General features: G+C 42.3%; 1 protein-coding gene and 1 pseudogene across 9 annotated transcripts in view; one reads left to right on the top strand and one right to left on the bottom strand.

Annotated features, from left to right (window-relative positions):
- Positions 1 to 21,740, top strand: part of ARID1B (AT-rich interaction domain 1B) — a 450,798-nt gene that overhangs the window by 83,190 nt on the left and 345,868 nt on the right. The window lies entirely within an intron of this gene.
- Positions 4,615 to 5,133, bottom strand: LOC124528522 (60S ribosomal protein L21-like; annotated as a pseudogene).

Genomic DNA, 21,740 nt, shown 5'->3' with positions numbered 1-21,740 from the left:
CTTTTCCTTTCCTTTCCTTTTCCTTTCCTTTCCTTTCCTTTCCTTTCCTTTCCTTTCCTTTCCTTTCCTTTCCTTTCCTTTCCTTTCCTTTCTCTCCTTTCTTTTCTTTCGTTAACAATTGAACACAATTGCCATGATGAGCTAGAATGAACTTGAAATGGCTATTTTCTTTGGGCTTGAGTGAGTGTTAATTTTTATTTGTGGATTTTCTGTGGAAATCCTTACCACCCATACCTGAGGCAGTTTAGAGACACTTTGTTGGGGGGGGGGGCGGTGGGAGGCAGGGGTTAGGGATGATGGGAGTAGCAGACCCTGCTGAAGTTTTGAGTGGTTCATTTTTTCAGGCTTATTAAGTAGCCTCTTCAGACCCAAGGCAGACGGTGTGGGTAGATCTCAGAATTGACAGAATTGTTTCAGGACTGAGGAAATCTAGACTGTTCTATTCCCTGTGCTTTGGATCTTACTGATGTAAATGATTGAGAACTCAACTCCCCTCTCCACCCTCCAAATGATCCCGTTAAGGTAGAATTGGTTAAGACTCTGGAAGTCAACTAACACCATGTCATCTAGTTGTTGTGTTTGAGTGTGTTGGACGCAGATGAAACAGTGAAAGATTTGGGAAGGTTTTATGATATTGAGAGTTCATTTCTTTTGCGAAAATGTTACAGCACATTAACTGCCATAATTACCACAAATAATTAAAACAAAAACAGGATCATCAGAATAAATTAGCAAAATGTGTTTGGTGGTAACATTGGCTTTTGTTTCTTTCATACTAGACACTTTTTTTGTCATGTGCCATTTGACAAGGCTTTTATTGATAAACTACTAGCTCAGGGCTGTTGGGAGTGGGATAGGTGCTTCTCCTATGGAATGGAACATGTGTGAAAGGTAAAATCCAAGCTATGATAACATTTTCAGGGTCAGCTCACTTTAACATGGAGGGATAAATGAACATGGGTCAGGGTGATTAAAGAATAATATCTAGTTTTGGAAAGAATAATACCTAAATTATTATTCAGAATTAGCAGTAAGCTTTCAGGAAGTGTGGATGGCACTTTAAAAAGTTAATAAGCAAATTGCTCTTTCATTTTCAAAAGCTGGGAATTTAAGCCTGAATTGACATTGCGAGTGAACTTCGGCTACAAAAATATTGCTATATACAAGTGCATACAGGTTTCCATTCTGTAGAATACAAGCTGTTTCATTTGTGGAACACGTATGTTAAAATAGAAGCGTGTGATTACGGTAAACAGTACACAGACCTGTTTCTTTTGTGCGTTTCACGTGTTGCCCTGGTTTAACTGGTATTTATTTCACCAATGAGTAGTCGCTTGGTTAAACTGTATGGTTATTTTTATTTTTAGTTCTCTGTTTTGACAAAATATCACCTATTGTAGGCAGTGTTTCTGATAAAAGTTGTAAAATAGTCATTTTATAATTCCTGTTAAGGTGAAGTGTTAATAATCAAGTCAAGCACTAAGTTAGCTATATGAGTATTGGTTAAAACCATGAAACCTTAAGTTCATCAAAAGAGTCTATCCTTTCAAATGGAGCCCTAAATCTGATATGTGAGTGTGCATGAGTGTATTTATCTGTTTGAAATCCGACAGTTGGAAATGGGAATATATAATCCATTGATTTATATCTGAGCAGTTGGCTTTGGAATATAGGAACCAGCTGGCTACTCTCTCTTGGATCCTTAGAGATGCTATGATATTTTTATAAACAAGACAATTTGTGAAAATAATATGAAAATAAAGACTACAATGGTTTTCTTACCAGATTTATAGGGAAAAAATTTGGTTATATAATCTGTGTTCATGTATTGTGATTGTAACTGTGGCCATGTAGACTGATTATAGATAGTGAGTAAGATAGTGGGTCTGGGGTCTTTCTGGAGCTTAGTCTCTTTGCTGGCTTATTATGAGGATTAATCGTGTTCATATGTATTGACCTCCTAGAACAGTGCCCGGCACAGAGCAAACACTCAGCTTATGTTGCTTATTGTTAACCTAAATGAATTTATTGCAGATTCCACATGGAAAGATGTGTGTATGCTTACACAAGTACATTCAGCTATGTGAATGTGTAGAACACATCATATATGTGTATATGATGATCATATGATCTACACTTTTCAGGACGCACTAAATGACGGTATAAACACAACACCCCACTGTGTGCCACATGCCTGTTTTAGTATTTTGCATATATTAACTCATTCAACCTCACAGCGGTTCCTTGAGGTATATACTGCTATCTCATTATATACAGATGATGAAACTAAGGCACAGAGAGATTAAGTAACATTGCCCAGTACTCGCAGTGAATAAGGTGGAATTGAATTCAATTAGTGCTGCGTCAGACTCTTGGCCGGTTTGTCAAGCCATCTCCCCAGCATTACACGTTGGGTCCTGTTCTTAAGACGATGCTCCTGGTTGGCTTTCTTATAGCCATATATATAGCCCATTTATTGCATTGTAGGTGTGTGTATATGTGTATATTCTCATGATGTCAAGCAAATGATGTCAGCTTTTAAAATGCTTAGATCTAGGGACCCCTATTGCTTAAAAAAAACTCATTGGTTTGCTTCATAAAATGTGTCAGTCATATTTTGTTGAAACTGTAGCATAAAATGTAAGGGGAAGAAACTTGGGGGGGCATTAGAAAAAATGATTGATGCAGTTATCTAAACTGAATAGCCAAGAGATAGAAATTTGGGGTCTCTAACTTCTAATTTACTCCAAAGTTGTAATGGCCCAGAAAAGCCAATGGTTGAATCTGTGGGAGTCCTGCGGAGGGCCACTGTGATAGAGGGAAACTTCTGTTTCCTGCCCTGGGCTTGCTTGAAGTATGAGAACAACTAGAAGGTCGCCTTAGTAAGATTAGTGCCATTTGCTAAGGGCTTTTACATCTGTAATCTCACTTGAACCTCGTCACAGGCCTGCTGCATAGTGCCGGGGGTATTCCTGTTTTCCAGATGAGGAGGTTGAGGTATAGGTTAAGTAACATTCCCAAGGTTATACAGTTCCGAAGTGTCAAAAGCTGAACCTGGGTTTTCTGACCACAAACCCAGCTGCTCTCTTTCCATCCCCCACGATTTCAGGAGTGTTTAGAACCCTAGTCTCCTCCCCATGTAGAGGCAGTATGTAACTCCTGGGAAGCTTAAATGCCAGGCATAAGCCACTTGAAATTAAAGGACAGGTGGCCCAGTGGGTAGAAGCAGAGGCCCTGGTGTGGCCTTGGCCTGGGTCCAAACTTCTGGTGTGGGGGTTCCGCCAGGCCCTCCTGCTCACGAGCGTTGTTACTTGTTTGCCTCCCTAGGCTGTCGTGCGAAGGAGGGCTTTTTTCCTGAACTTTCTCTTTGAACTGGAAATTCAAGGTGGAGCTAGAGTTGGGAGAGGGGCCCTAACAAAGGTGCTGGTCACCTGTTCTGGAACTGCTTTCATTTTCTTTCTTAGTGTGGTTTGAAGAGAAGAAGAGGCAGAGAGCTTTCTGTCCCTTAACCAGTACAGGAGTCAGTCTTGCATTTGTAATGAAAATGAATAAAAAATGTGTAATTTATTTCTTTTCTGTTATCCTTTAAACTTTTGGCCTTAAACCTGATGTGCCATCATGCTGGAGAGCAGTACTGGTATTGATGCCAATGGCATTGTCACCCATTGCCTTGGTTTTTGGCCATGATGAGACTGAGAGCAGGGAAGAGTGAGTATGCCTTGTTTAGTGACTTATATAATATTTAGATTTGACTTTCGGGTGCCCCCCCCCACCTTAAACATTCCAGTATTTACTGGCACACTATAGTGCAAATGTGAAAAGGAAACTGTTAAAAATTTATTTTGTAATTTATACACCAGCATTTTTTATATGGAACTGTGCGTATGGCAGCTTTTCCGTTTGTGTGAACCGATTCTAAAGCTTTTCTAGATTAAAAACTGTAGGTTGCAAAACATGTGGGTTCCCCCCCCCGCCCCCCTTCCCCTTTGCAGTTACTTCTTTATCACTGAGTTGTCCTTCCAAGCCTGGTCTAAATGTGCTTGAAAATTACCATCTGCTCCCTGCAGTTTGGAGAGGGCACGGCAAGACTAAGGTGGAAAGCTGTCACTTCGAATATTTTCATTCAAACTTTCACACCCTTCTTGTCTAGTTACATAACTGCATACAGCAGGACTGGTTTCAGCCATTTGGTCTTATCCTAATTTTTAAAGGGGGGGCATAGGGAGAGATTGTTTAATTTTAAGAGCTGGGGCACAGTACTGCTGCAAATTTGAGAATCTGATAAACCGTGAAAGCATTCAGCATTTAACCTTCCTGCTCATTAAGTCTCTAGCCACGTCTATGGCATAAGTGAGATGAATGAATAAAAACACTCATACTTATGGATACATTTTCTTATGCAGAATTTGCTTTTTTACAAGTTTTTAATGCTATATTCACAAATTTCATTTTCTGAAGTTGGTATAGCATAGGTTTAATGATTTCATACTTCTTTATAATCTTATTTGATGTTCAAAATTTATTATAGATCATATCGGAAGGATTTTGGATTGCTTGTGTAATTTATATTTTTTTCTGTCTTTTTTTTTTTTTTTAACAGTCTTGAAGTCTTTTATTTTTTTTACATTTATCATGCCATGAATTCATAGGGAATGGGTTCCAACAGCTCAGGCTCCTTTCCAGTGGTTCTCACAAAGTGTGCTTCTCTGGGTGGGGCAGGCTGGCGCTTCGGTTGAACCCAAGTACCTTTCTCCTTGGCTTCCTTCTTTTCTGATCACTTTCCTTCACACGCTTCAGGAAGCTATCTCAGCTCTTGGAGTGCTTAATGTGCTCAATACGTACATTAGTTCTCTTAGCAAGAATCTTGCCCTTCACTTGTTTGTTTACGACAATGCCAATAGCATGATGGGTAACACTGTAGACTCTTCCAGTTTTGCCACGGTGACATTTGTGGGGCATTCCTTTTTGAACAGTGCCCATTCCCTTGATGTCCACAATATCACCTTTCTTGTAGATTCGCATGTATGTTGCCAAAGGAACAACTCCATGTTTTCTAAAAGGCCCAGAGAACATATAGCAAGTACCTCTCCTCTTTCCCTTTGTGTTGGTCATTTTGGCGAATTACTGGAAGATGGTGGTTCCGGCCGAAAGGAAGTGTAATTTATATTTTTAATGTCCCTCCTTTTTTAATCTCAAAAATTGATCTATTTTGGTTTTGATTGGAATGAACAGCCACAGTAGGATTTGGAGATGAAACATGACGGACGCCTGTTAGTGTAAACTGCCCATAATTTCTAATAGGAACAAGAAGACCATTAGAAAATGGGACTTATGCCAATAAAAAGGTAGTAAGATAAAATGATAGTCTTCCTGTAGTCCACGGCTGTAAATTTTGATTTTCCTGCAAGTTTATTATCTACCGTCCATCCCAAGCTGAAGACCATAGTTTCTACCCTTTTATTTACTTGGGGATGACTGTAAGAGAAGTAAAGAATTTCAGTCTTCAGTTGGAAAAATTCTGGTTCTGACTTCCATTTAATGGAGTATTCAGTAATTCCCACAAAAGATGGTTAGTTAACTTGTCAGTGATTGATTTTTTGAGGAACAGCATTCTCTGCTCTTCATAATTAAAACAGTGGGCTGAAAGCAGATATTTTCTCTTTCTCTCTCTCTTTGGTATTTCCTAGCCTGTGATAATCTGTCTCTTCAGAAAAAAGCCTTGTCTGTCGGAGCGCCCTGTCTGTGCCAGGGTATTTGCCTGTGGTTCAGCCACATTTTATAATTTCTCTAATGTCACAAAAACTTGCTTTGGAAAAAAGACGTATGTTCTAGGCCTCTGAGAACAAATGGAGAGCCAGAGAGCAGCTGTGTCAATAATCTTACATGGTGTGGTCATGAGTGTGATAGAGGTTTATATATAGAAGAGCCGAGGGGGGGATATAGGGATTTTATGGAGGCCGAAGTGGGTAGGCCTGACAGGAAGGTAGGTCACATTTAAACTGACTTTTAGTGAGAGAATAATAGGAGTGTGTGTCTGTGTGCGCGCGAGTGTATCATACTCTTTTTTTTTTTTTAAAGTTTATTTATGTATTTGATATATAGAGAGAACGAGCAGGAGAGGAACAGAGGGGGGGGAGAGAGAGAAAATCGCGAGCAGGCTCCGTCCGCACTGTCAGCGTGGAGCCCGTGTGGGGCTCGAACTCCCGAACCCTTGAGGTCATGACCTGAACTGAAATCAAGTGTCGGACGCTTCACCGACCGAGCCACCCAGACACCCCTGTGTGGGTCACACTCTCCACAGTGGAAACAGTATATCTGGTGTTTTATGATCCGACACTTATATGCTGTGTTGAAGAGCAGTGTGATTCTCCTAGGGCTAAAGACGTTGGAGAAGGTGATACAAGTTTGGATTGGGAAGGAAGAGGAGAGAAAGATGGTGAATGGTAATGGTCTTATGTACCGTTCCAAGGAATTGGAACTTCGCCCTATCTAAATAGGAGCTCTTTGTGGGGCACCTGGGTGTCTCAGCCTGTTGAGCGTTCAGCTCTTGATTTTGGCTCAGGTCGTGATCCTGGGGTCGTGGGATCCAGCCCCGCATCGGGCTCCACACTGAGCATGGAGCCTGCTTGAGATTCTCTCTCCCTGCCCCTCTCTGCTGCATGCGCACTCTCTCTCTTGCTCCCTGTCTCAATTTAAAATAAATAACAGCACTTTCTGTTATTGTGGGAAGTTTTAAGCTGGGAAGGAATGAGGAGATCTGTATGTCAGAAGGAGACCCATAAGTCAGAAGATGTGGAAGGTGGAAGAAGGGGGAATGATAAGTGCGACCCTACTAGAGCTGGAGGGGTAGCGCTTGGTCCAGGGTGTGTTTAATAGGTTGAATACACGGATCTTAGTTACCAGTATCAGGCAAGGCAAGGGAGGGCCTTGGGGCACCTGGTGAGATGTCGCTACAGAGATGCAGGAATCCAGGAGGGGCAGCAGATCTGAGAGAAAGTAGTGACTTTGGTTTTATGGTGGGAGCCTGCAGGAAGCCGAAGTGGTCAATGGGCAGGTGGAAAGAGGGTCAGGGGAGTTGTGGATGCTGAGAGAGAAATGTGAGGTTCCGTTCTGGGGTTGCTGTGTGGCTCAGTGGTTCTAGGCCTGGCATCTCTTCAGAATCCATTGGGAAACTTTAACATAAAGTGTACATGGTGAGCCCATCCCCAGCAGGTTTATTTTACTTTGTCTTGGGTGGGTCCTTGACCCTGTGTAACCTGGGGTTGAGAATCACGATGGTGGGTTTATAGTAGAAGCCCCAGGAAAGGATGTGCATTGCCTAAGGAGAATAAAAGAGGAGGGACGAACCTTGTTACCCAGGTACTTAAGGGGTGAATGGCAAAACAGGACATAGTGAGCAAGCCTGGTAAAGAAGGCAGAGCAATGGGACGAACACCGGAGAGTTGTGCCGTGAGAGAGATGGGGGTGGGGCCGGTACAGAGGAGTGTAGATGGCCAGCGACGTCCAGTGCCGTGGAACGGTCAAGAAGAAAGAAGGATTAAGAAGTGGCCAGAGATTTTTTTGGTTTTTTTGGCTGTGATTTGATAGAGCTAAATCACAGTGGTTTGAGGAGTGAACGAAGAAAGGCAAGGAGGCGGTGAATGTAGACTGTTCGTTGAGTCTGCACGTCTTGTCCCGTGAGGTCCTGGTTGCTTCTGCGTTGTCGAATGCCTGCTCTGTGCTCACCTGGGTGCTGGGGCCCAGCAGTTTCAGTTTTGACTAAGCGACTTCCTTACCCCGGGAGGTTTATGGTCTTGTGAGGAGGCAGGTGAAGAGGGGACGACTTAGTTCAAGATGATGAGTTGAGTTTCATAAGATGAATACGTCACTTAAAAGGTGGGCCTTGTGTCTCAAAAGGTGGGCCTTGTGTCTCAGGTGGAAAGGGTAGCACCAGGGGGCAGGGTCGGGGGGCCAGGCAGTCTTGCTTGTTGCATGCAAGTAGCTCACTTGAGGTGATACTGGAAGATGGGCTTGGGTCCCAGAGAACTCCGAATGCCAAGCTGGGAGGCCTGACTTGATCCTGTAAGCAATATGGAGCCTTTCGAGTTCAAGGGGGGAGGAGGGGTGAACCTTGAAATTAGCATTTTAGGTAGATCATTTTCTGCCCACTGCCTGATGAGGAAGAAGGACAGAAATGGAGAGAACCTGGAGATGGGGAACAACCTGTTCCGAGCAGAGTAAAGTAGGACCCCAGTGGATTTGTATGGTAGGGACAATAAGGGGTGAGACTGAATATTTGTGTCCCCACAAAATTCATATGTTGGATCCTAAACCCCAGTGTGGTGGTATTAGGAGGAGGGGTCTTGGGGTGTGGTCCTGAGGACACAGCCCTCGAGAATGGGATTAGTGTTCTGTAGAGCTGCCCAGAGAGCTCCCTGGCCCCTTCTACCATGCGACGACACCATGAGAAGGTGGCTGCCTATGCACCAGACACTGAATCTGCTGGTGACTTGATTTTGGACTTTCCAGCCTCCAGAACTGTGAGAAAGAAATTTCTGTTGTTTATAAGCCACTGGATTTATGAGAATTCTGTTATAGTCTGAAGGGGCCAAGACAGGTTGCTGTAAATCTGTGTAGAAGGGAGACCGGGCGGGAGGCACAGAGGCTGATCGTATTGGGGTAAGAAGGTGCAGGGTGCTAGGGGACGAGTGTCGGATGACTCCACATTCCCGCTTTGGTCGGGAGAGAAGAGTTTGGCTCCAAGCCAAGAGCCTGAATACAAAAGGAGAGGCAAATTTTGTGGGTGATGGTGATGACTGATGATGGATTTGAGTTTGGAAATACTGAGTTTGACTTGGTTGCAGTTAGTTGTGTATCAGAGGATACTGGAGAGAGTATTTTGTATCCTTTTTTCCCTTTAAGAATCTTAAAGAAACGTATCTGCTCCGTTCTCCTAAACCTCCCTGTGAGATAGATACAGGGTAGTCGTTTTCTTTATTTTACAGATGGGGGAGCTGAAGCAACTAAAATACTAAGTGACTGACCAAAAGTGTGAACAGCAAATGGAATGTAGGTTAATGAATACCCACCCCAGTTCTGTATTCGTATAGTGTGGACAGTTCTGTGTGCATATAGTAATTGCCAAAAATGTGTTTTCAGTTGTTGAATGGATGACAAGTGAACTGTCGTGACCTCCGTGATGCTGCACACGGCTCCTGGGCGTTTTGGTTGGGCACGGCACCTCTCTGAGCCTCCGGTTCTTCATCTGCAAAATTGGGTGCGTGGGGCCTGCAGAAGGGAGAAGGAAGAGACCCTTCCTGGTTTGAACATTCCGTGTTTCTAGACTTTCAGTGCCATCATCTTGAGATTGTTCTCTAAAGTAACTAAAAAATAACGTGCAACCCCTAACAGATGATTTATCTTCTACCCTTTTTTTCTTCAAGTAGAGAATGGAAAAATTATGTCTGTAGAACACAGTGAGCTAGAAATGGCTTGTGAGAACTAGTTCTGTATTTTCTTAAAATTAATCTTCTCCCTCATAGCAAAGCCTCATGTACTTAAAGTAATTGAATGGGCTGCAGGGTATACTGGGAATTGTAGTTTTCCACTTCTTTGTGTTCTGAAGATTAATAATCTTGCAACCCTCTGAGGGAGATAAGGAGAGGACGCTCTCTGACAAATTGTTATCTTGTCTTTCAGAAGTGTGCTTTGAGCAGTGAATATACCCTCAATGCCTCCCTTGGGCTTTTAGCTCGATTCTAAGTAATGGTAATATATAAAGTATGGCTTTAAAATTTTTTTTTGGCTTATGATACTGTACTTTTCTAGTGGTGTCTTTAATCTTTTCTTTTGGCCTAGTTTTAAGAAAGTTTTTATTTGTATCAAGGTTACAGATGTAAATGGTTTACGAAGACCGTGGTTTTACAAGACCTACTGTAGAAAAACAGTAGTCCCCCCCTCCTTCCCCCATTTCACTTCCCCAGAGGCAACCACTTTGAACTCTTTTAGTTAGTGGATTTTTCGAGGATGCCTCCATATTTTTCAATAACGCTTACTTGTGTTGCTGCCTTCAGTGTCTCACTCTGTCCTCGTCATAAGCATGGATCCTTCATGCCCGCTCGTTCTCCCTGTGTAGCTTTTTCGTGACTTTGGTTTGCTCACTGTGTATTGACATTATTGAGACTGGGGAAACTTATTCAGAAATGAGCCATATAGTAAACTTTTCTCCTTTCCTGCTCAGCTCTTTGTTTTTCTCTGAGTTAAGAGTTGGTTTTTGCTTACTTTTCTACATGTACTTACCACTCACTCCACTTAGGATTTTTAATTAGTTACAACCGCCCGCCTTTTGTTGTAAGATGTTCAGTTCCAACAGGTACGTTATCAGTTTCATCTTGTAGAGGCGTCTCTGGTGGGTTCTCTGGCTGGCTGGGCCCTCCCTGGGTTACCTCTGTGTCAAGTGCACACTTCCGGGGATCTCCCCTTACTTACTTTCATCTTGGAATTTCCTTCCACCTCTCTTCCTGTGTTGCATCTCTGGTTTCCTGGATTCTGTGTGTTTCTTCTTTTGGTGCAGCCCATCCTCCAGTAGCTTTCTCAGGAATGTTGTGGGGAAGTAAAATGTTCAGATCTTGCATGTCTGAAGATGTCTTCATTTTACCCTCATACGTGACTTACCGCTTGACTGGGAATAGGGGTTTGGAAATGATTTTCCTTTAGAATTTGGAAGCAGTTGCTTGACTGTCATTTAGCCCCTGGTGTTGCCGTTAGGAGACCTGAAGCTGTTCATCTTGCTTCCTGGTTCTTTGCGTGGGGCCTTTCTAGATGCTGCCTGTCCGCACTGCCTGACCGATGTAGCACCTCCTTTTCCCCAGTGTCCTTCAGTTTCACCTAGATCCCTTTTTACCCACTGCCCTGTGTACTCTTTCAGCCTTGGGGTCATGTCTTGAATTACTTCTTTTATCTCCCTTACTCCTTAATTTTCCCTCTTCTCTCATTCTAGGACTTTTGTCACCTGATACTGGACTTACCAGACTTTCTACTATTTTGTATGTCTTTTTATTCCCGGTTCTGGAAGGATTCCTTGTGCTATTGCATTTTTAATTTGCAAGGCTCTTTCTAGGCCTCTCCGAGCCCCTCCCCCACCCCTGCCCTCCTTCTTCCCTGCTTCTCCTCCCTCTTTTTTCCTTTTCTTAGTTCTTTTTTATTTTGTTTTAATAGAATCCTATTCTTGTTTCACGATAATTTTTTATATTATGGAGACGTTAATGATTGTAGTGTGTTTTGCATCATTTCATTGCCTTCTAATTTGCCTCCCTCCCCGCCCCCCCCCCCCCCCAGCCTCCCGGTTTATTTTGGTCTCTGTTTTCCTGTTGAAGGCTTTCCTCAGCCACCAATGATTCTTGCTTGTCCAAATGCCATAGGAGGGCTTGCTGACCATAAGATCTACTGGTGAGGTACCTGGGTGGGCTGTTGAGGGGAATTTAGGACGCCCCCACTCCTATTCCGTATATATTTAGAGTTTTCCTGTTGGACTGGCCTCAGATTGACCATGGGAAGAGGGCAGTTGGTAGGGTTGTATGAAGGTATCTCCGTATTCAGTAGATATTGATCAACCACAGCACTCCTATAGCAGTGGTTCTGCAGAACCGCTGTGTTTCCCCTCCTCTGGGAATGAATCTCTGGGTTTCTGCCAGGTTGAGGGAGATGCTGAGCTTAGTGGGAGAGACACCCCACCCCCACCTCCCCAGCAACCCACTCTGTGCCCAGAGGTATCTGGTACCACCGATTTCCGAGCCTTTCGAAGATTCTCCCTCATCAACTGTGTTGGCTGAGTTAGTTCCTAATTGTCCATCTGTTTCTTGCATCCAAAATTTTGTTGCCGTTGTTGTTCCTGTTCTTGTGGGAAGCAAACAAACAAACAAAATGAATGAAAAGGCAAACCGTACTGTCATTTTTGTTTGGGGGAGGGAATGATAACTAGATGTAAGTGTTGAATCTGCGATGTTTATCCAGCGTCTTTCTAGGTTATAAATAGTACATTTACATTTGTGGGTCTGACCTGTGTGTGCTACTTTATAAATTCCTTTGTAATTTATGTGACTATGTACTTAACTGTGAGTTACAGTCTGTCCAATACATAAACAGAATTGTCACAGACATTAAAATGTAATTAACAGCTCAAGAACTGTCTACACTCTGTGATCTCTTTTGAGTGGCTTATACTGTTCACAAGTTGAAAACGTGGTTGATTTTGCAAGCATCATGGAAATTATTTCATTTAAATGTGCCTTAGTGCATCTTATTTTCTGTGTAGACATCTGAAAATGACTTGTGACCACAGTCTTTCCCTGTACATGAATACCCCGTGCAGCATGGCTTAGTGCAGTGCTGACTTGTTAAAATGGTATTTGTTTCAGAAATTTTATTTCCCGTTGAAGACACATATGTACACACGCCAGTGTGGGTGCGTGCACATGCGAATAATCCGTCATGGCACTCTTGCCGTGTCTTCCGTGCTTCAAGGGTATGGCATGCTCTCGGCCTGGGAGTGGGAGCGTGTCAGGCTGCATTCTCAGCCAGCAGGCCCCCCCACACCGTCCTGCAAATGCTCTCAGCCACCTTGCGATGACATGGTCCGCGGCTTGCACGCTAGAGTCTTCTGGGGCCTCTCTTTCTGCCCCTTATTACACCCTCTGATGGACAGCTTTGGTCTCTGATGACCAACAGAAGGTGTACAAATGACATTTCTGGACCTACTAAAGAGGAACAAAGGAGATTATCTTGCTGGATATTAAAATACAAGTTTGGGGGCGCCTGGGTGGCGCAGTCGGTTAAGCGTCCGACTTCAGCCAGGTCACGATCTCGCGGTCCGTGAGTTCGAGCCCCGCGTCGGGCTCTGGGCTGATGGCTCAGAGCCTGGAGCCTGTTTCTGATTCTGTGTCTCCCTCTCTCTCTGCCCCTCCCCCGTTCATGCTCTGTCTCTCTCTGTCCCAAAAATAAATAAACGTTGAAAAAAAAATTAAAAAAAAAAATTAAATAAAATACAAGTTTGATGGCAGTGTGAGGCGCCTTCGTGGAAAAATTTGTGGACGTCCAGTTAGAGCCTGGTGGAAGTCCTTGGCCACGCCAGCAAGCTCTGGTGTCCTGGGGGCTTGGCCAGCAGATGCAGGAAAGCCAGCTGGAAGCAAAGAGCTGCAGAGGCCTCACTGCTTGAGGGGACCGGAAGAGTATGGAAGACTGTTTGCTGGCCTCCTTTTCCATGGGCATAGCTGCTAAGAACAGAAGTTTCCCCACCTCGATGGTGTAAGAGGTATGAACAAACCGCTTCCTGGGGAAAGCTGATGTAGCGATTATTGGAATATTTGGTTCTTCAACCGAATGTGCTAAAGAGCTCCTGGATGGTGTCGTTATCAGAAATACTTTTATATACTGGGGCACCTGGGTGGTGCCTGACTCTTGATCTCAGCTCAGATCTTTAAAAAAAATTTTTTTTTTTTTAACATTTATTCATTTTTTGAGAGAGAAAGAGCACAAGCAGGGGAAGGGCAGAGAGAGGGGGAAGACACAGAATCTGAAGCAGGCTCCAGGCTCTGAGCTGTCAGCACGGAGCCCGATGCGGGGCTTCAAGTCATTAAACGCGAGATCCTGACCTGAGCCGAAGTCAGACACTCAACCGACTGAGCCACCCAGGCGCGCCTCAGCTCAGATCTTAATCTCGGGATTGTGGGTTCAAGCCCGTGTTAGGCTCCGCTCCGGGTGTGAAGCCTATTTAAAAAAAAAAAAATAAGTACAATATAGTATAATATAATATAATGTAATATAATGTAATATAACGTAATATAATATAATATGAATATTATATTATATAATAATATATAATATATATAATTTTTTTCACTTTGGTTATATGTGAAAAGTATCTGAACATATTATTTTGAAGTTTTAAAATAATGCTTTGGAATACTTTTTTTTTTCATTTAGGCTTTCTAAATGTCTGTCTTTACAGATTAAGAATACGAATGAGAATCTACTTGCAATGTGACTTTTTAAAAATAGTATTTCATTTCAGAAGTGGAGCAGCAGGTCTCGAACTGTTCTCTTCACACGCCCTCCCCTTAAATCTCACTCCGCGCATTTGGGTGCAAAATACAAGTGCTCTATGGACAAAATAATCTTTCATAAAAAGACAGATGGAAAACCCCCCACAGACGTTTGTTTCAGGAATTAACTGAACATTCGGGATGGGTTGCTGTGCTGTTAGTGATCGGGTCTTCTTCGTCTTCTTCACTTTATCTTCTCGCTCCTGCTGCACTTGCCACTCCTCCCGGCGCTCTGCACACATTCCCGCCCTTCCTGCGGGTCCGTCCATGCTGAGCAGCCGCTTCATCCTGCATCTCTGAGGCAGGAAACTCGTAGCAAGCTGCCAGATGAATGCTTGTGTCAGTGCCGAACCAGGAATGGATATCTGATTTGTTCCTTTGGATCAGTCTTCCTCGTGGCCCTTACTATTTGTTGGGTGGTTCGGAGAAAGTGTAACTTTTTTTTTTTAATGTTTATTTATATTTGAGAGAGAAAGAGAGAGGGACAGAGCATGGGTAGGGGAGGGGCAGGGAGAGAGAGAGAGAGGGAGAGAGAGAGAAAGATGCATAGAATCCGAAGCAGGCTCCAGACTCCGAGCTGTCAGCACAGAGCCCCACGTGGGGCTGGAACCCACGAACCGTGAGATCATGACCTGAGCTGAAGTCAGACAGTTAAGTGACTGAGCCACCCAGGAGCCCTCAGTGTAACTTTTCAAAAAATGAGCTCAGTTACTTCTAATCTTCCTTCCTAGAGAAAATGGTGTTTCTTTAGTTTTTGTGACTGACGGACTTAGATGCCCCATCGTTATCATTGCAACATTACAATAAATATTAATGATCTAAACAAAATATGGTGAAGAACTGACCTTAGAAAATAAAAATTCTGAAAGGCTTTCAGACCAAACACAACCAAATAACATATTCAGTATTCAAACACAAAACTGTTCAGGACAGTAGATGATGCTACTTAGAAACAGGATTTAGAAGGGGTTTTTTAATTGTCCCTTTTTAAATATGGTATTTTTTATCAATGTGAAATTGAAAGATTTTGAAGAGGAATTCATCAAAATTATTACAAAATAGAAGAGGTGACAGACTAGTGAAGAATAGTGGTTATTGGGGTATCTAATTTTAAGTGATTGAAGAAAGAGGCACTGGATGGTTTATAAAGCTTTTCTGATTAAAAAAATGAATTTAGTTTTTCTCTTCAGTGCATTAAATCTGTCTTATCAGTTGAGTCTTTCTATTTAATTTTAAAGGTGTACTGTATATATGTTTTTCAAAAAGAATTTGAAAATCTGGAAATCTGTATTCAAATTTGTGTCAGAAGTGGCTAAATTCTCAGATTGAGTAATTCTAGCTGTTTTTCCTAATGGTAATTCTTACAAAGAGACTAAACAAAAACTTTCTGTATCTCTCTCAGATCATTTTTTTTTTTAATAGTTCATTCATCTTCCACTGGCTCAGCATCTGGCTGTAAAAAGTGAATAATAGTATTTATTTGATAGAAATTCATTTTACATTTTTGGATGAAAAGTATCATTTGAAGATAAACATTGAAGATTACAGCCATCTTATAAATATTGACTAAATTTATGCTCAAATTAATGAATTTTTAAGCTGCTAGTCTGCATAAATTTGATTTATCTGAAAATAGAACTAAAGAAGAAGAGTGTCAGTGATGTATATTAATTACTCTGAGGGGTTGGGACAGATAAAGACTTCATCTTATGCTGTTTTTTTTGGTCACGCCGATTTAGTAGGCTTATAGGCGTGCGTGTGGAAGCCACCAAGAGTTAATATGCGTGTCAGGTAACAGTGAAGGAATGGATTTGTCCAAAGTGAGCTGTAAAGTGAATTTCCTTACATCAGATTTCATGTGCCCATTGAGATTCCTTAAAGAAGTAAGAAATACTAAATAAAGTGATGCGTTCCTATGGGGGGAAATTGGTTTTGAAAACCAGTAGTGAAATCACACTCAACTTCAGACATCTGTTGAAGATGCCTATTTAAATATCTTTTCCAATAATGTTCTAATACTCATAGTAACAAGACAGAGTAGTTGATAATTACAGATACTACTGATTGCCCTGGTGAATGTTCCCTACCCATCAGGGAGCGAGGGGAGTCGGACAGGGGGAGGGCAGCCAGTCCGGATGTTGTCTGCCTTTTCCAGGACCGTCTTCACCCTGAGGACTGCTTGGGTCAGACTCTGCTTCTGTCGTCATTCCTACTTGTCCTTTTCATTCCAGAGGGTCCCAGCTCTGTAACACCCTGGATCACGGGGTCTTTGAAGAAGTTGGAAAGCCAGTGGCTGAAATACCCACTCCCTAGCCTCTCCTTGTTAATGGACATGATCATGCTGCATTCTGTTGGGTGACAGTGGGAGAGGCTGGAGAGAGCTCCCTGTTTCACTGGGAATTTCCATCAATCTCCCTTCTTTCTCCCAGCTAGATGCATATATGGTAGGGTAGCAAGTCCCAGTTCTGAGGCCCAGTCCTGGCTTGTGCTAAGCGATGGGACTCTGGCAGGGAGCTCCAGCCTACATTCTGATGGCTGTTTATAGCTAGACCCTGCCTGACCCTGAGTACAGTGCATCCCGCCTGGTGCCCAAGGCCAAGGACACGTGGAAGTGTCCTAACTTCAGGGCTCAGGATAACATGGAGCAGATCTATTTGCCATCTAACAGATTCACTAGGTTGGTTTCATTCATTGTCCTTTACACATCTGTAGTTTCAAAAGCGTCTTTTGCTTTGGTGGCTATGTATTGAGGACCTTGCTTTGAAGTAGGTCCCGTCAGAGACTGAGTCTGTGTGGTAGCTTAGAACTACTGGTGGAAAAACGTGGATTCTGGATTTTGCTGGGAGAATAAAAATACGTTAAGCAGTACTTGAAATGGTAGTGTATATCCCCATACATAGGAAAAAGAACCGCTAGGTATATTGTATTTGAACGTTACGTGTATGTTTAAAGTTCCAAAAAATTGTATGACATTGGACTCTTGACCTATAGCTAATATTTTGTTAAACCTATCTGTAACAGTATTTAGCGATGAGTCTGTATTCAAAAATTCTCTAATAACATCTAACAGACAACAGTCATCATGTCTGAACCAATTTCATATTTGTGATTTTCATTCTTGTTCTGTGATTCTAGAATTTTTGGATTTCCTAGTATTATGCTTGAGGGGGCTTTAGTGTGTATCTCAGTAAGTTTTGTAACTAGAATTGAAGGTTTTTTTTTCTCCCTTGTCAATAATATGGAAAAGGAAAGACTACCCATTGATGGCGATATACAAACAAGTTAGAAACTATGACGACTTTCACAGTTTCTTCTTTATCGCACAGCCTGTGTTCCTTATGTGTACCCATATGAACTACAGTCTGTGGGATAGAAAAGTCAAACTTCTGGAGAGCAGGGCTTATTCATGTCTTATGTGCAGGCACCTCGCTGGCCTAGTTCCTGACAAGTAGGGGGTGCTAAATAATTTGTTAAATGAAGGTAGTAACAGAACATTGAGGGAAGCCCACTGAATGGTCTTGTTGACTTATGCAACGGACAGTGGAAAAAAGGTCTTTGATAGAATGAAGATCTTTCCTCTAGATGCTCTCACTTGCTCATAGTCTTTGGGACTGTGTGACTGCAGGGACAGCCTGCATGTCCTTGTTGCGCCGCCTCTGTGATCTGTGACATGGTTACGGGAGCATCACCATGCAGGTGTAGTGTTGTATATGTATGTATGTCCTGTGTCCTAGAATGCTAGTACCTTCCAGGGCCAGTTGGTACTTGGCTCGTTAGGAGTTACAGAAGCTGTTACTTCTTTTTTTCTTTCTTTAAAAAAAAAATTTTTTTTTAACGTTTATTTATTTTTGAGACAGAGAGAGACAGAGCGTGAGTGGGGGAGGGTCAGAGAGAGAGAGGGAGACACAGAATCTGAAACAGGCTCCAGGCTCTGTACTGTCAGCACAGAGCCCGACGCGGGGCTCGAACTCACGGACCATGAGATCATGACCTGAGCCGAATTCAGACGCTTTACTGACTGAGCCACCAGGTACCCCTTCTTTTTTTCTTTCTTGAGGAACAACAATGTGCTTTTTTTCTGATGGCTTATTGGTGTTAGAATGGCTTATGTATACTTGAACACTTAAATTTTTGCTTTCTGTTTTTCTCCATGTTCTTAGATTCAAAAAATAATAAATATATGCTTATATAATGTGGCATGAAGACAAACGATATATGACCTTGAAGTACCATATGACAGGGAGGGTGGAGTAGAGTCTATGCTGACTAGAATAGACGTGGATATAAGCATCAGCTGCTTCTTAAGGTGAGTGATCTTGAGGAAGCTGCTTAACCAGTCTATATTACAATTTCCTCCTTATTAAAAGATAGCTGTAATTACTAAATGAGATCTCATGTGTGGAAGCAGGTAGCCTAGGACCTGGCATTAAATGCTTAGTAAAGGCTCTTTCCCCTCATTTCATCCTTTCTTGGAATCCTGGCTGATCTCATTAGCCCATCAGTTCCTTGTCTGTCTTGTTTTAGGACTTGATAAACATTTATCGATAGTTTCCATTCAGCAAGACAGAGCCTTCTAGGGACAGGTTAAGGGGGAGGTAGGCATTTCGGAAATAATAAGACCACACAAACTTCTCTCCCCAGCTGCTCCTGCCACGCTGTTGATGTTCCACAAACCTGCTGGTGTGGTTATCCTTACGCTTTCTGTTTTTTGGCTCCTTGTTTTTCTACAAGCTCTTTCTTGCCTAGAGCTCCCAGGCATCTACCCATCCATATGGTACAATGGCCAGGCTCCTCCTTCCGGGACTCTCCCTTTCTCCTTCCACCACTCTTTGCATCACTGTATGCTCAGCTCCAGTGAGGCAGTGATCACACTGGACAGTTAATGTTTCTTTTTTCCCCCCTCTCTCTGTAGTACGTTATTACTCCCCCCCCCCAAGTTTATTGAGGAATAATTGACAAATATAATTGCATATATTTAAAGTGTTCCATGTAGTGGTTTGGTATACACACACACACACACACACACACACACACACACATTGTGGAATGATTCCCAAATTCAAGATAATTCACACATCCATCACCTCATCTGGTTAACTCGTGTGTGTGTGTGTGTGTGTGTGTGTGTGTGTGTGTGTGTGTGGTGAGAATGATTAAGATCTACTCTTAGCAACGTTCAACTGTACTATATTGTATTATTAAGTATAGTCACCATGCTGTACATTAGGTGCTCAGAACTACTACTTATAACTGAAAATTTACACCCTTGGTACGTTTCCTCCTTCCCCAGCCTCTGGTAATCACCATTCTATTCTCTGTTTCTATGAAATTGGCTTTTCTTTGTTCTTTTTCTTTAGATACCACATATAAGTGACACTCTACAGTTTTTATCTTACTCTGTCTTGGCCTGTTTCACTTCCACATTAATTCATGTTGTTGCGAATTGCAGGATTTTTTTTTAATGGCTGAATAATATTCCATTGTATGTGTATCATTTTCTGTATCCATTCATCCGTCAATGGATATTTAGGCTGTTGCCATATCTTGGTCATTGTGAATAAAGCTATAGTAAACACGGGGGGTGCAGGTATGCTTTTCACATCCTGCTTTTGTTTCCTCTGGATATGTACCCAGGAGTGGGATTGCAGGATCATAATGGTAGTTCTGTTTTTAATTTTTTGAGGAACTGCCACACTGTTTTCCACAGTGGCTGCACCAATTTACATTCCCACCAACAGCGCACAGGGGTTCCCTTTTCTTCACATCCTCGCCAATGCTGTTATTTCCTATCTTTCTGATAATGACCATTCTAACAGGTGTAGGGTGATGTCTCATTGTGGTTTTGGTTTGCATTTCCCTGATTCTTAGTAATGTTGAGCACTTTTTCATTTATCTGTTGGCCATTTTTATGTCTTTGGAAAAATGTCTATTCAGGTCCTTTGCCCATTTTTTATTGGATAATTTGGGGGTTTTTTTGCTATTGAGTTGTAGGAGTTCTTTATAATATTTTGGATATTAACCCCTTATCAGATACACGGTTTGCAAATGTTTTCTCCCACTGTGTAGGTTGCCTTTTCAATTTATTATTTCCGTTGCTGAGCAGATGTAGTCCCACCTGTTTACTTTTGCTTTGTTGCCTTTGCTTTTGGTCTCTTATCTAAGAAATAATTGCCAAGACCAATGCCAACGGGCCTTTTCCCTGTATTTTCTTCTAGGAGTTTTATGGGATCAAGTCTTAACATGTAAGTCTTCAGTCTTTCTCTAGTTAATTTTTGTGCATGGTGTGTATGCGTTCACTTTTATTCTTTTGCCTGTGGATATTCAGTTTCCCCAACACCATTTACTGACGAGGCTATCTTCTCCCCATTGTGTGTTCTTGATGCCCTTGTCAAAAATTGAGGGTCTGTGTGTACATTTATTTCAGGGCTGTGTATTAGGTTCCGTTGGTCTGTGTGCCTGTTTTTATTCCAGTTACCATTCTGTTTTGATTACTGTAGCTTTGTACTATAGTTTGAAATCAGGAAGTGTGATGCCCCAGCTTTGTTCTTCTTTCTCAAGGTTGGTTTGACTAGTTCTGGCCTTTTTTGGTTTCGTGCAGATTTTAGGATAGATTTTTCTATTTCTCTGAAAAATGCCATTGGAATTTTCTTCACCTGTTGGACTCTGAGTGAATTGGCAGCCAGGGATCATGGATTTTCAAATCTTTGTTCCTGACACCCCATGCAATGCCTGACACATAGGACGCCCCTAGGGAACATGTGTTGAATAAATGGGACCTGGGCACAAATTTTGGTATCCATGTAAGACCAACCTATAGGTTTAACAGTTGGAAAATTCTGAGTTGGGCCACTTGTGTAGAATTTCCTGTCACTCTGATTGCACAGTAATTCAGTTTAAGTTACAGATATATTTTGTAAGTAAGTAGTTTTTTGTTTTTTGTTTTTTTAATTTTTAAATGTTTATTTCTTTCTTTATCTAGAGAGAGAGAGAGACAGAGAGACAGAGTGTGAGTTGAGGAGGAGCAGAGAGAGAGGGAGACACAGAATTCTAAGCAGACTCCAGTCTCCCAGCTGTCAGCACAGAGCCCAACGCGGGGCTCTAACTCATGAACCGCAAGATCATGACCTGAACCTAAGTCCGAGGCCTAACTGACTGAGCCACCCAGGTGCCCCTGTAGTTTCTTTTTTCTTAGAAAACATCCTTCTAGTGAAGCAGTGATCATACTCTGAGTAGAGGACAACTCATACTAATGTATTTTTCTTACTGTAACCTTAAAAAAAATTTAGACAAGAATATTTTTGTGAACTCTGGTATAAAAATTAGAGACTGATCGTTTTGAAAGGGAGAAAGAGTGATTTCCGAGAGAAATGAAAATATGAATATATGTCCGTGAAGACCCACAGCAGTACATTTGCTGTCTGCAAACTGTGTGCCATTTTCCGCTGCCTCGCAAAGAGTTTCTCAGGCCTCCTCAGAAACAGCGACTCTTCCATCTGCTCTCCTGTCTCTCCTCCCAAAGCTGTGGTGTCCTCAGCCTCATGGGGCCATGCCAAAGAGTCATGTTTGAGGTTGCCTTGGTTTCAGTATTGGTTAACTTCTCGGGTTTAGTTTATTTTAGGGTAGGAGCCCCGGCTTCAGGTGTACCAGATTTCCCGTCTGACA

This window comes from Lynx rufus, unplaced genomic scaffold (genome assembly GCF_022079265.1).
Source record: "Lynx rufus isolate CCGP_SWC_20201006 ecotype Redwood Valley unplaced genomic scaffold, mLynRuf1.p SCAF_6, whole genome shotgun sequence".
Lineage (NCBI taxonomy): Eukaryota > Metazoa > Chordata > Mammalia > Carnivora > Felidae > Lynx > Lynx rufus.
Note: the sequence above shows the minus strand (reverse complement) of the source record. Positions and strands in the feature narration are given on the sequence as shown.